This window comes from Megascapheus bottae, chromosome 32 (genome assembly GCF_031878675.1).
Source record: "Megascapheus bottae isolate mThoBot1 chromosome 32, mThoBot2.hap1, whole genome shotgun sequence".
Taxonomy (NCBI): domain Eukaryota; kingdom Metazoa; phylum Chordata; class Mammalia; order Rodentia; family Geomyidae; genus Megascapheus; species Megascapheus bottae.
Genome location: NC_143540.1, coordinates 3,160,277 through 3,172,696, shown reverse-complemented (window position 1 = coordinate 3,172,696; position 12,420 = coordinate 3,160,277). Strand labels below are relative to the sequence as shown.

The 12,420-nt window shown below is 41.2% G+C and overlaps 1 protein-coding gene across 1 annotated transcript in view; it reads left to right on the top strand.

Moving 5' to 3' along the window:
- Positions 1 to 12,420, top strand: part of Clstn2 (calsyntenin 2) — a 337,443-nt gene that overhangs the window by 42,526 nt on the left and 282,497 nt on the right. The window lies entirely within an intron of this gene.

Below are 12,420 nucleotides of genomic sequence, written 5' to 3'. Positions count from 1 at the left end.
CCATCTCTGACACATTGATTTATCTATAGCTCCAGAACAGTTTCCAACACACAGTGGGTGCTGAGTAGTTTTTTGTTTTTTTTTTTTAAATTTTTGGGATGTCCCAGTGAGTGCATTGAACAGAACACTTCTAGCCACTACAAGATCTAAGATATAAGGCTTGTCTCTGTAACACATTAGTCCCCCCATGGGTAGTTAGGTGACTACAGGAGCAGGCACACAGTATCTCAGGGGGAATTGTGGAGGTGGTTCACTGCCTTTAGAGCTTCCCTCTTGGACTACTTGTGGTAGACGGCTGGAATAAAGGACGTGTGGCATTATGAGAGATAGGGTAGAGAATTCTCTGCGGTCTGGGATTTTATGAGTAGTTTGATGGGGGCAAATCCTAACCATCTCTGTCTGTGGGTCATCTGTACATGCTGGGCCTTTACTGATGTGTCTCAGAGGTGTCATCCCTTTTCGCTCACCTTTTCAGAAAATGTCATTCTCTCCACTGACTTCTTGAGATTTAGCTGTGCACATGGGAAGAAACGCAGCCACCACTCCCCAGTTGCCCCCTTAGTGAAAATATGATATTTAACAAGTGCTTCTGAGCATCACTCAGTTCTTAGCTGTATTCAAGGCAGTGGGGAGCCAGGGAAGAACAACAGCCCAGGTCTAAGCCTCAAGAGTCAACTTGGGAGTCCTGAAGTCTTGGTCTGTGTTGACTTGCTTTTCATCTCCATCGTAAGATGGCTGTACCAGGCTTCCATTATTTTGACTTTTTTCTTCAACAAATGGAAGGCCAACACATTACTTAAATGACAGTGACTCATCTGCCAGTTCCATTCTCTGGCTCTCTCTAATATGAGTTAAATAGTGAGAGAGGTTAGGCAGACTAAATCAAAGGACAAAAAGAGTGCAAGCTTCCAAGTTGTATCCCTTGCATTTGCTAAATCAGTTTCAATTAGCGATCTCCAGCCTCCTGGCTGCCTTGTAAAACAAGATGGCTGCCCTGTGGGGGGAGAGGATCTTTGCTCTTCCTTAGGTTCTTACATTGAATTTCAGTCTGAGAGCCTCTGTCTCCCTTGGCACATGCTTTAAGGTAAGCAAATGGGAAGATAGGTTTCCAGTATGAGCATTGCAAGGGAAAAAAAGGTAATTTCTTATTTTCTAGGCGCTTCTTTTGACAGTCAATAGCATTCAACTGTTAGAGGGCTGGAGGGCTGCCGTGATTTGTACATTTCCTTCTCTTGATTGGCAGAGCAAGGAAGAATAGATCTGAGAGCTGTGCAGCTTGCTAATTCAGCCAATAATGATATATTTCCTATTCAGAAGAAGCCAAATTCACCTTGGGTAGCTTTTTTACCCTACAGAATTAAGTGTTCATTAGCAAATTGAAATATATGACAAGTTAAACATCTTTAATCCCAAGTCCTAAATGCCCCCACATCTGAAGCCTTTGGAGCTTTGACCTGACTCCACATTTAGAAAATTTTGCACCATGAAACTTGCTTTCATGCTCTAAATTATGAAGATTTGCCTCATGCCATGTGCTAGATGCATGTGAGAAAACATAGATGAAAACCTGTATTTAGACTTAGGTCACATCCTTAAAATACCACTGTATGTATGTACACAAATACCACAGAATCCCCAAACATCTGAAAACTTTCTAGTCCCAAGCATGTTAGAGAAAGGTTATCTTTTTTTGTGTGTATGTGTTTCTGTTTGATTTTTTTAATATTATCAAGTATTTTTTATTATTGATTCTTAGATTATGGTTGATCAAATTAACCTACCATAGGCTCTGATTACATGTGTATGGGGGGGTCTTTTTTGTGTTAACTCAATATACATTTTATACTTGAGAATGTATCATATTAATATTAAAACTCTTTAGTTGCAAAATGCTCCTAAGTTCCTAAGTGGATGTAATGTCTTTGGTGTTGCTTCTGAAGAGGCTTAATTTTGCAGATTGTTGATGGTTGGGGAAGACAGGTCTCTTAGCAACACCCAGGGAGTCATTTCTTATTTACCATTTGCAAGTATAATCTCTATTCCTAAAAGTCATGCACCAGGACAAAGGCTTGTACACTGGCAGTGGGATTCTCAGAATCCTCTGGGGAAAGTGTTATCTGCAGGATGGACTATTAAGCTAGCTTTCTTTAGTTTAAGTTTTGTCAGAAATGGGGTTTGAACTGAGGGTCTCCCTCTATCTTAGCTGGCACTCTACCACCTAAGTTCTGCCTTCGGCTGCTTGTTTTGAAGATGGAGTTTCCTACTCAGGTTAGCTTTGAATCATAAGGCTTTGCATCACAGCCTCGTGAGCAGCTAGAATTGTAGGTGTGAGCTGCTACCAGCACTTGACTCACACTAGCTTTTCTTATAGCCTAAGAAGAAGAAATGTACATGCAGTATGAATGTAATAGAAAAAACTTACTAAAGACTCAACTATGACTAGATACTATTGAAGTAAGCAATTTAATGTTGGTATTTGGCCAACTGCAGGCACTTGTCAAAACAAGCAAATACACACATCTATCTGTCTGTCTGTCTATCTATCTAGCTAGCTAGCTAGCTATCGTCTACCTCCCTATGTACTTACCTACTTAACTGCCTACCTACTTATATGTTTGGAACCTAAAACATTTAAACAACATTAAGATGGTTGAATATTAATGTGGTACATTATCATGTATGTGCCTGTGTGTCTGTGCCTGTGTATGAAAGATTCCATAATGAGCCATTGTTACCTTAGAAACAAATGGAAACCTCAGAGGCATACTCTGTCCTTTGCACAGTTGGCCTTTACTTCAGTGTATATATTTTTTAACCACTGGTACTGCAGTGACATGAGTACTTGTTTTGATGTGATTCATCCATGTGTTTTGATCAGTGAACTTGTCTACCTGTGTGCAAATCACATTTAGTAGGTAGCTGCTCATGTAAAAATCTGTTTCAGAAACAGTACACAGAAGAAAAAAAAGATGGGTGGGATGGTGTTAATCTGATTTAATATAATGTAACCACATTAAAATCTTAATTAGAAAAGAAGCTGAAGCCATACTTCTTATCTGGAGAAATCTGTCTGCAAGTATTTATAAGACACAAACGAGCTTTCGTTTTTCTCATTCTATGACTAGGATTTCAAGTCCTTGAAATAATCCCCTCTTAACTTGCAGGTTGGAGAATCAACATGCCATGATGTTATAGGAACTTTGAACATGGGGAAAATAATGTCATTTTTCTAAGATTGGATTTAATGCAATTATAAACAGAAATAGCCTATTCTTGGTCCCATCCCTTTTGTTGCTTGCATGCATTGGAAGGCTTAAGTCATTTGGCTTACCACTGTTCTGATATTTTAGCAGTCTTTATAATTGGAAATCTTTTTTTAATATTCAATAACAGTGCTATCCATATGTTCATGAAGAAGCATGGGTAGTCTTAGACATTATACCTGAGTGCCAATAAGTTCAATATGATGCTGATGTAAAATCATGAAGTCCAGGTATTCACTGGCCGTATTTAAATGCAGGTGTGGGACCCTGTGGAAGGCAGCTGGTCAATGTTAGGGAAATAAAAAAGCAGCCTTAAAAGCAAGCATGCAAGATAGCTTGCAGGTTTAGGTGCCTGAATGATCCATCTCTCTGCATATGTATCTCCATGTCTTGAAATGTACCTTCTTTCAACTGTCTAACTGTATCAGAAATGCATCTCTTGCTTCAGATGAAGTTCTCCTGCAAGATCAAAGAGCTTATCCAATTTGTGAAAGAAGGATCTAGCTTTTGATTGCCAAGTTCCTGTTCTACCAGTTAGATAGATAGTGTAAGTTGTCTGTCTGATATCTATTGACGAGTAAATGCTTAAAGAGAGAAACAGGCTGTCACTGCAGTGAGGGCCCTCACTTGGGGTACTCAGGTAAACTGGTAGATGTATGGCATAGATGAGCTCACAGAAGTACTGAAAAGAATGTCATTGAAGTTATCATTTAACTGTCACTGGTGGTGGGATGACTTTAGAGTAGTATAGAGATAACCCGTTTTATTTTGTTTTGTGTTATTTGGGCATTTCTTTTTTTTTTTGACAAATTCTTTCTACATTAACCATTACCTCAAATGTAACAATCCTCCCACCTTCACTTCCTTAGCGCCAGGATTGCAGGAGATAGGTTCTGTTTATGTTAATAGTTATATGTTTATTTTCATTTTAACATCATCTTAAAGATAGCATATTAAATTTGGTGCTATGAAATTTCTTTTTTCTCTCAAGATTTCTTTATTGATATTAAGTAATTACATATATTTCACAGTACTGTGGCAGTTATACTTAGCAAAATTCAAACACATTACAATAAGCATCATCATTCTAACCTACAAAACTTATAAATGACAAAAATACAAAAAGTCAAGGTTTTTTTTTTTGCCAGTCCTGGGCTTGAGCTCAGGGCCTGAGCACTGTCCTTGGACTTTCTCAAGGCTAGAGCTCTACCACTTGAGCCTCAGCACCACTTCCAGCTTTTTTCTATGTATGTGGTACCAAGGAATCGAACCCGGGTCTTCGTGCATGCTAGGCAAGCACTCTACCACTAGGCCAAACTCCCGGCCCCCTAAAACTCAAGTTTTACATAAGAAAAAACTTCTTTTATCTTCTAGATATGATGCTATGTACATTTCTTTCCTTTTGCTTAGTATCAGCTGTTCCCTCTTTCTCATTCATTCCTTCCCTATCATTACCACCCTTGTGCTGCTTAGTTCTGTTTCATCAATGTCTGGTGCAGCTGATAAGCCCACCTTGAGCTGAAGAGAGCTCAGGGACAGTGCCCAGGCTGAGTTCAAGCCCCATGACCCCCCCCACACAAAAAAACCCCCAAAACCCTAAGTGGCAATGTGGCTCAAGTGGTAGAGTGCAGCCTTGGGCAGGGGTGGGGGAAGGAAAATAGGGATAAAAACATGAGAAAGGGGTATCAATGTATGAGAAGTAATGCACATACTACCTGGTGAATATAACTATAACCCCTTGATACATTACCCTGACAATAAAAAAAAAGAAACTCAAGGATAGGGCCCAACCCTAAAGTTGAAGCCCTAGGTCTGGAACAGCAACAGTAACAGCAACAAAATTAACTGGACACAATGGGTCTCTCTGTAGAAACACTTCAAGTAAATAGTAGTGCAGTTGGCATGTGCCATAAATGCAAATCTTATGCATATTATGGACTTGTAGAAGATGATGATTTTTGCTCATTTAAGTAAATATGGGCACCATGTTGATGGAAATCCTGGTGAGCACGTATTGTTCTTTTGGGACGGTGTATTGCATAATTGGATGTAGTGCTATTTTATATGTGGCTAATTTCAGAAGCTAAAGCAAGCATATCTATTAAATGCTATTTTATTTGATTAATAAAAATGCTAGATTGTTTTAGGATTGAATAAATATAAAATGTTAATTGGATATAAAATGCTTATTTATGTGATCATGGACCTGACCATAAAACTACGAGACAGTTATGGCTGTTTAATATTGCTTTAATTAGAAGTGCTCTTTCAAAAGTTAGGAGGCAATCAGCCTCTCCTTACAGCAGTTCCAGAGGACCCAAACTGATGTGATCGTGAGATCAAGCAATCAGGAGGAGCAGGGAGACGCTCCCCTCTCCCAAGGAAGCAGGGGGTGTCATTAAGTTGCTCTTTGGAGATTAAGGTTGTCATAAGCTGCTACACATTTTCTGGATTTAATTTAACATTTGTTGAATGTGTCCTGTGTACCGTCCTCTTTTCAGTCCCTAGGGAAGTTAGCCAGGGTGTTTTACATGTAGACCATAAAGAACCTAACTCAAGCTAGCTGGACCCAAATGGAGGAAGAATTTTTAGGCCCATGTAATGAGAAGTCTAAGGGGTGTATTTCTGTCATGGCTGATTCCAGGTATTGAAGCAGCAATACTGATATCCTCCTCCATCCTCAGCTCTGCTTCATCTCTGCTTTCTCTCCATGAGGTATCCCGTGACAACTTGAGGTCAGCCACACAGCTTCAGGTCTCATAAAGAGACAATTTCATGACAGCTTTGACATTGTTCTTAAAATTGAGGTGCATTGACCAAGGAGCGTGCTATGATCCCTGGGCTAGCGTGATCACTTTTGTTCAGAGGGTGTAATAAAGTGGATTTTTCTGAAGGAAAAAGAGTAGCTGCTGCCAGAGAGAAATCTATAACGATAGAAAATAGATAACAAGTGTTCTGTCTTCAAGGCATTCATTTTCAATGAAGATATCTGTGAACAAGATTCTGTGTATGTATATATGTGTGTGTGAGCGTGTGTGTGTGCGCGCGTGTGCGCGCGCACATGTTTGTATGTGTTGGTACTCAGCTTTTACTCAAAACCTCATACTCTTGTTTAGGTTTCTTTCTTCAGGAGTGATGCTCTACCACTTGAGGCACATCTCCATTCCCAACATTTTGTTGGTTATTTGGAGTTCAGAGTCTAGGGAATTTGCATATGTTCGCTTTAAGTCTTCATCCTCAGATCTCAGCCTCCTGTGTAGTTAGGAATACAGACATGAGCCACTGATCGTGGTTGGGCAGATATGGAGAGGGCAATTTTATTTATTATTTTTTTCCTGATCAAGCTGCAAATTTTATTTTTTACACAGGGGTTTATATGCCTCTTCAGGAGAGGCAGGAGGAGTTTGGGGTATAGGAACCGCTCGGGGTTGGGGGTCCTGTAGTAGGATGTTTGCTCCTGCTCCCGGTAGAGGCCAGGTGGTAGGATGTTTGCATATCAACGCAAGCAGGCATGTGTTGCTTAGTGACCTAATTACAAGATGCAGGCACATTCTTACACTAAGAATTCAGGGAGGGGGAGAATGTCTCCGACATCTCCTCCTTTCATCTTAAAATAAGTGAGGGGCGAGGATTTAAGCAATATCTTAATTATGGTAGGCATTAATCTGAGAGGGGAGACAGAGGCCCTGATCCCTAGAAAGGAGGCCATGTTGAGCAAGAAGCAAGACACACTGGCTGATATGTTTGTCTTTCTGCTGAGGCCAAGCATCTTTTTGCAGGGGAAGGGTTTTAATAGATTCCAACTTCCATGCTATCGGGCGTGTCCTGCAGGAGATACCAAGACTGATGGCTGTTTAGGCCGTCTCCTTGCAGCCTTAGCTGCACCTCACGCAGATGCCTACACCTGTCAACTGCAGGTGTGTATCCCTCGGGTGGGGATTACGGTTCCTCTGGGGGCCCCATAGTCCTCATACCCATTTAGCATCTCCCACGTCTAGGCTGTTCAGCACTGGATGGAAAATTCACCCATCCAGAGTTACCATAATGGCTGCAACCACCTAGGTGACTTTGAGTTTAGCACAGAATGTCCCGTCACCAAGAGTTTTTAGTTTCAGTCTGGAGAGGGCAATTTTAGAGAGGTAAGAAGCCATGGAGATTTTAGAAATTTTAGAAATAAGGGTACATTTGGGAAACTGAAACCAGAGCTGTTTAGTCCATGAGTTGTTTTTTTTTTTAGGATGGAGATGGGGGTGATGGTGAAATACAGTCATACCAGAATCTTGGGAAACTACAAGAATGCACCCTCCCATTGGTGCCTCTACTCCTGAGTGGGTGAAGCACCCCATAGCCAGTGCCCTCCTTCAGCGGTGCCAGCCTCTTGGACTTCTCCCTCCAGGCAAGATGGAGAGCTTCAGCCCCCTATTCAACTTATTAGGCATCTACTATGTACCAGGCTCATTTATCTAAACAGAGCTGTTTATGTGGTGTATTCCTGAGTATTCCCAGGCAACAGGTATTCCACAAAGAGCCAGGGAGGCCCAGCACAGAGAGACCTCTGTTCCTTGTTTCTTTCCTCTCTTTCTCCACTTCGTTGGGGACAAGGAGTCTTAACTGTGAGGTGTTTTGAAGCAGACCATCATCCATTAGAGTCTAGGACCACACGAGGGCTAGAACAATCCTCATGTGATTTGTCTTCTACTTCTCTGCATGTCTATGTTGCAGAGGTCACATGCAGCATGTGAGGCTCTTTCAGAATCCTAGCGGTGGGAACAGGTAGTAACTTCAGTGTCACCTTTTACCCTTCTGCTTCTCTTCCCCAGCGCATTTTCAACTCTCCAGTAAGGGAAGTGGAATGGATGATGGGTCATTGATATATTCACCATTTCTGGGGGTAGATATAGAAAAGTCACCCTGGAAATGTGGGGCACAGGCCTTTTTCTGTCTAGTGCCCCCAAAGGGAGTTCCAGTGTGGAATTTCATCTTTTTATCATATTCCAAAAATCTCTCTTGGTGAGTCATACAAGATGATTTTGAGCATATTGGTCTCTGCTCTTGCTCTGTTTCTCTTCCTTCCTGTGGAGTTTCCAGCAGACAGTTGTCACAAGATTCAGATTCATATGGTTGTGATTCTCAAAACACCAGGGGAGTCTCCCCATGTGGTATTCTGGCATTGCCTAGCTCCAACCCCAGGAACAATGGCTCCTCTGCTCCTTTGTGTGTGCTAAAGTCAGGATGCAAAGCATGACCCACTTGCAGAGGTTTGGGGCAGGACTGATGGTTTTCTGCTGGAAGCAGCTCATGTCTTGAGTTTGGGCATTGTGTCTGCCTAGACTGACACATTATCCCCTAGAAGCGGCAGCTGACCTGTACCCAGTTCTATTTTTTGAGTTGACTTAGCATGTACCAATGACTTTTCCTTGTTTCTATACTATTTTGCCTTTTCTTCCCTTCCTTTCGCATCAAAACACCTCAGTGCTTATGCAGTCTGATAGGTTTTATACCTGTTTGACAGATGTGGAAATTGAGACTTAATACCTTTCCTTCAGATATACTAATTTCTGATCTCTTGATCTCTCTCTCCAGCTCTGAGCCACTGAATATGACATTCTGACTATATTATTCCAACATGGAAACAATTTTTATGAGTTCTTCATGTTTTTATTATTATGCTTTGAGATCCTAGACTAAAAGCAAGACCTTCTGGGATGCACAGCTTCCATAGAAGACTTCTCCCTTTTGTCTCTTCCTTGCTTGGCCCCTTTCATCCAGCTTCTGTTCTTATTCAGTGCTTATGTGATACTAAGATATAACACAAGTGCATCCTTCCTGTGCATATTCCCTGATGCTTAAATGAACCTCTTGGATTGAAGAAACAGATTAAAACATGAATGACATTTACTGAAAATATATTATGCTCTAAACCCTGCTGGGTATTGGTTTCAAGACATTACCTTTGCCACTGAAGGGTTTACAAGGGACAATCTTTTCCCTGTGATTCCTTCCTTTCTGTTTCTCCTGTAGAATCCTGACATCTTTCTTAAATGATTACGGTCTCAGACTTAAAAGACTCTTGTTTTGAGCTCAAAGGAAGAACCATGTGTCCTTGATGTGTTGGCCTTTCTGTCTCTGGTGTGAACTAGGGTGCCTCTCCTGGCTTTGAGGGCATCTGGCAAGTTGGAGGTTGCTGATTTCAGCCAAGGCCTGGGTCTTCATCAGCATCATCCCTCAGGTTCAGGGCCCGCCTGCCATGAAAATCCAGGATTGCAGTGGAGGAATTCCATTTCCTTCCTGAATTTTCAGCATTTCGTTTTCCCTCTAGAACCCCTAATGACCCCATCATTTTGCGCAGAGATATTTATAGGGGAAATTGTGCTCCATTTCTAATCTCCACATGTCGTGGCATAATATATTTCCCACATGTTAAGTTAAATTCTACTCTTGTCTATCCTGATTTTTCCCTTTCTCTCAAGAACGAGGGTAGCTTGGGAGCCTCAGCATAGCACAGAGCACTCAGGGCTTTGCTAATGAGGGGCCTGCATGGCACCAGTTCCATTTGCCATTCATCTCCTCTCTCCTTACTGGGACCTCTGAATTGTTTGCTCTTCTGGAAACCCTCGTGGAGATTCTGTAAACATTTTACCCATTGTTGTGTGTGCTTCATCTCAAGTGATTACAGGAGAGCTGTGGTTGGGCAGTTGGTCTGTCCTTTCCTATTCTAGAGGAAGTTCTGAGGCTTAAGATGAAGTTGTGAAGAGGATTTAGTGCAGTTTGAATGTGTTCCGGCATGATGCCTCGATAGACAGAACCAAAGATTGTGTAGGGAAGTGTGTCTTCCTGTGCTGAAGGATCAAACAGATGTCCTCTGTACTCCTCAACCTCCCAACCAAGGGCCCTAGAACAAGACTTCACATCCTACCTGGTTTCCGATTTTTAAGTTTGTAGTATCTACTGCACATGGCTTCTGAGAAAGTTCTCTAAAGTGTACAGTTTAGCATCTGTCACCTGTAGCAAGGCTAGTTTCAGAAATGAGTGGTCTCCTTCCTGAATCAAGGCCAGTACAGGACATTGAATGTTCCCCTTCCAGCTTCAGGAAATCCTTCTCTTTTGGAGTTCCCTTCCCTGGCCTGGCCTGGCCTGGCCTGGCCTGGACAGGACATAGAAGCTATCAGTAACGCTTACTCAGCTGATTTTCTGGGTTTTATTCTAGTCACATGCAGAGGTTACACAAAATCTAAATAGGTTTCTGAAGCCTTAGGGCTAAGTTTAAAATGAGATTACTTCTGATGGGAAGAGCTGGAGTGCCACATTCAGCTTTATTCTCATGCTTGGACTTCGTAATTTTTTTTCTAATCTGAATCCTCTAATGATCTCTTTAAGAACCTATCACTTTCCCTGCCTAGAGGCAGACCGGTTTGCATGTGCCAGCCCTTTGGAGAGGTGATCCAAACATCAACTACTTGGACCGTCTCTGTGATGGTGGCCTGGGGAACTGAGTTTCTAATCCTGACTCCTCAGGAGCCTGGAGAGGGGAGATAAATCAAACATTCAGGGCCTGCTTGCCTCAGGGCCCCAGGCTGTTCTTTGACCTACATGTTTCTTTAAAGATGCATCTCAGCTTTGAGTAGAGCCCCTGTAGTTAATCCCATGGTCAGAGATGGAATAGCTGTTTGGAGGATGCTCAGCTTTGTCTAATAGGATGGACCAAATGATACAGGTATTTTTGATACAGCTCAGTAAGTGTGGTATTCTAGGTTACACCTACAAATTGGAGACTTTTGTCTTTGTTTAACTTCCATTCTGTTCCTAAAAAAGAAATAAGTCTAGCAGTCAGAGTAGATGTTGTCGAATTTTATTCTTGTGTGAATTATATGTATGCAACATTTTAAGCCCCAAATCTTTCCTTTTTTTATTGTTGAGATCTCTGTTGTCACACCAATGAAAGGAAAGACAGCATGTCTGATGTGTGTTGACAGTTGCTGATCAATTTGATAGACACTTCATGTAATCATCTCATTTGAGCTCCTCCATAGTGAAGTTTAACATCCTAGGGCTGTGAAAGATAAAATCATAACTACGTTTGAAGGGACTGACCTCCAGATTGCTATTTGGGTTCAATCAGAAAAGAATAACAGATTCCTAATGCATAGGGGCCCAGCACTTTGCATTCCTTGACTGAGACTTTATAGACTTGCAAAGAATCTATAGCAGAATAGTATTAATAACAGTCTTATGTTGACAGGTAGTCTGAATAGCATTGTAGCCAAAGTTAACTATTTCAGCTCATTCATGCTACTAATATTAACAGGAGCCAAAATTGATATATTGTATTCAATATCACATACATATTCTCAAAAACAAATCCCAATGGAAAAACCAGCAGTCCACTCCCAGTTCAATCTATATTGTGGCTATATTCTCAGTGGGCTTTCCATGAATCCCTGGGTATTAATGAGAATGTGATATTCATGAACAGATGAAGGAGCTGACCTATGGCTTTAAATCAAACTACACATTTGTGTGTGTGTGTATGTATATGTGGAGATACTTTTTTCTTTCTTAAAAATTGTAAAACCCTTTTGACTATAGATTTCTTTTCACCATTTTCTTCTGCAAGTTGAATATAATCATACAAAAAATTCAAAACTTTTAATCCACTCAGCATTATGTGATCCTCATGGAGGGAATTTTATCCTTAGTCCATATGTGAATACTGAGGGAATTGGAGGTCTCAGCCCCCCCCCCAACCCTAGAGGCTCTGCAGGTATCCCAGAATCCACTCTGTACCTTTCTGGCTATCTGTGTAGTCCTTCATCTTGCATCCTATAGGTCTCTTCTCTTCTGTGTAACAGCCATGGCAGACTGGTGTTTCCTAATTTTCCTGAATTTGTTACTACTTCCTACTAGCCATATCATGCTATTTTTTAAAAGCCTCAGTCTTCCCATTTGCCAAATGGGAAAGAATATTGTGAGGGTTATGTAAAGTGCAGAGATTGTTACATTTATTGGTGCTCTGTCTGTAGGTGCTAGGATGGAATGAGTCAAGATACAAGTCTCAGCTGTGAAATTCAAAGTGGCTATAACAGCAAAAGTAGCCTCAAAAATCACGATATATAACATTTAGTGTAATATGTTGGAGCATCAAGATGCATATATAAAT